Source organism: Petromyzon marinus, unplaced genomic scaffold (assembly GCF_048934315.1).
Source record: "Petromyzon marinus isolate PM22_M1 ecotype Great Lakes invasive population unplaced genomic scaffold, UKy_Petmar_22M1.pri1.0 PM_G_Scaffold_40, whole genome shotgun sequence".
Classification (NCBI taxonomy): Eukaryota; Metazoa; Chordata; class Hyperoartia; order Petromyzontiformes; family Petromyzontidae; genus Petromyzon; species Petromyzon marinus.
Window position 1 is genome coordinate 92,501 of NW_027422984.1, and position 2,500 is coordinate 95,000.

Sequence of the window (2,500 nt, forward strand, 5' to 3'; positions counted from 1 at the left end):
CAGCAGGAATGCATGTGCAGTCAAAAAAGTGAATATTTTTCACGGATAGACCCCGTGAAACGCTAGAAATTGGCGGCGATGTCTCTCTTGTGGCTCACGGGGCTGTTAGGGTGGCACAGAAATCCCTCGGAATGGGAAAACGGGTCATTTTCGTGTCGCCACATTGCATGCGAACCGCATGAAACTTCCAGAGGCATTTGCAGCAGAAATGCATGTGCAGTCAAAAAATTGAATATTTTTCACGGATAGACCCCGTGAAACGCTAGAAATTGGCGGGGATGTGTCTCTTGTGGCTCACGGGGCTGTTAGGGTGGCACAGAAATCCCTCGGAATGGGAAAAAACGGGTCATTTTCGTGTCGCCACATTGCATGCGAACCGCATGAAACTTCCAGAGGCATTTGCAGCAGGAATGCATGTGCACTCAAAAAATGTGATATTTTTCACGGAGAGACCCCGTGAAACGCTAGAAGTGGGCGGGGATGTCTCTCTTGTGGCTCACGGGGCTGTTAGGGTGGCACAGAAATCCCTCGGAATGGGAAAACGGGTCATTTTCGTGTCGCCACATTGCATACGAACCGCATGAAACTTCCAGAGGCATTTGCAGCAGGAATGCATGTGCACTCAAAAAAGTGAATATTTCTCACGGATAGACCCCGTGATACGCTAGAAATTGGCGGGGATGTCTCTCTTGTGGCTCACGGGGCTGTTAGGGTGGCACAGAAATCCCTCGGAATGGGAAAACGGGTCATTTTCGTGTCGCCACATTGCATGCGAACCGCATGCAACTTCCAGAGGCATTTGCAGCAGAAATGCATGTGCAGTCAAAAAAAAATTGATATTTTTCACGGATAGACCCCGTGAAACGCTAGAAATTGGCGGGGATGTGTCTCTTGTGGCTCACGGGGCTGTTCGGGTCGCACAGAAATCCCTGGGAATGGGAAAACGGGTCATTTTCGTGTTGCCACATTGCGTACGAACCGCATGAAACTTCCAGAGGCATTTGCAGCAGGAATGCATGTGCACTCAAAAACTTCTATATGTTTCACGGATAGACCCCGTGAAACGCTAGAAATTGGCGGGGATGTGTCTCTTGTGGCTCACGGGGCTGTTAGGGTGGCACAGAACTCCCTCGGAATGGGAAAAGGGGTCATTTTCGTGTTGCCACATTGCATAGGAACGCCATGAAACTTCCAGAGGCATTTGCAGCAGAAAGGCACGTGCACTCAAAAATTTTAATATTTTTCACGCATAGACCCCGTCAAACGCTAGAAGTTGGCGGGGATGTCTCTCTTGTGGCTCACGGGGCTGTTAGGGTCGCACAGAAATGCCTCGGAATGGGAAAACGGGTCATTTTTGTGTGGCCACATTGCATAGGAACGGCATGAAACTTCCAGAGGCATTTGCAGCAGGAATGCATGTGCACTCAAAAACGTCTATATTTTTCACGGATAGACCCCGTGAAACGCTATAAATTGGCGGGGATGTCTCTCTTGTGGCTCACGGGCGCTGTTAGTTAGGGTCGCACAGAAATCCCTCGGAATGGGAAAAGGGGTCATTTTCGTGTTGCCACATTGCGTACGAACGGCATGAAACTTCCAGAGGCATCTGCAGCAGAAATGCATGTGCACTCAAAAACGTCTATATTTTTCACGGATAGACCCCGTGAAACGCTAGAAATTGGCGGGGATGTGTCTCTTGTGGCTCACGGGGCTGTTAGGGTCGCACAGAAATCCCTCGGAATGGGAAAACGGGTCATTTTCGTGTTGCCACAATTGGCATACGAACGGCATGAAACTTCCAGAGGCATTTGCAGCAGAAATGCATGTGCACTCAAAAACGTGAATATTTTTTCACGGATAGACCCCGTCAAACGCTCGAATTTGGCGGGGATGTTTCTCTTGTGGGTCACGGGGCTGTTCGGCTCGCACAGAACTCCCTTGGTCCACCTGATTCGTGCATACAGGCAGCAACTAAAACTCTGTAAACCTGCTGTGAGGACATCTAAACAGTGGACCAGTGAGGCTGTGGAAGATTTGCGGGCGTGCTTAGACTGTACTGACTGGGATATGTTCACGACTGCTACCAATAGTCTGGATGAACTCACAGAGGCTGTGTACATCAGCTTCTGTGAGGACTGCTGTATCCCAACACGTACCAGGGTGAACTTTAACAACAACAAGCCCTGGTTCTCAGCAAAGCTCAAAAGGTTGAGGTTGGAGAAGGAGGAAGCGTTTAGGAGTGGGGATAGAGACAGATTCAAGGAGTCGAAGAACAGGTTTAGCAAAGCGGTGAGAGAGGCTAAACGACTGTACTCAGAGACACTAAAACACCAGTTCTCTACTAACGACGCTGCTTCTGTCTGCCAAAGGGCTCAGGCACATCACCAACTACAAACCCAGAGCGCCCCACACCACTAACGACTCCCGCCTAGCCAACGACCTGAACGAGTTCTACCGTAGATTTGAAAGACAATTGGACTGTCCTGAACCACCCCTTCCC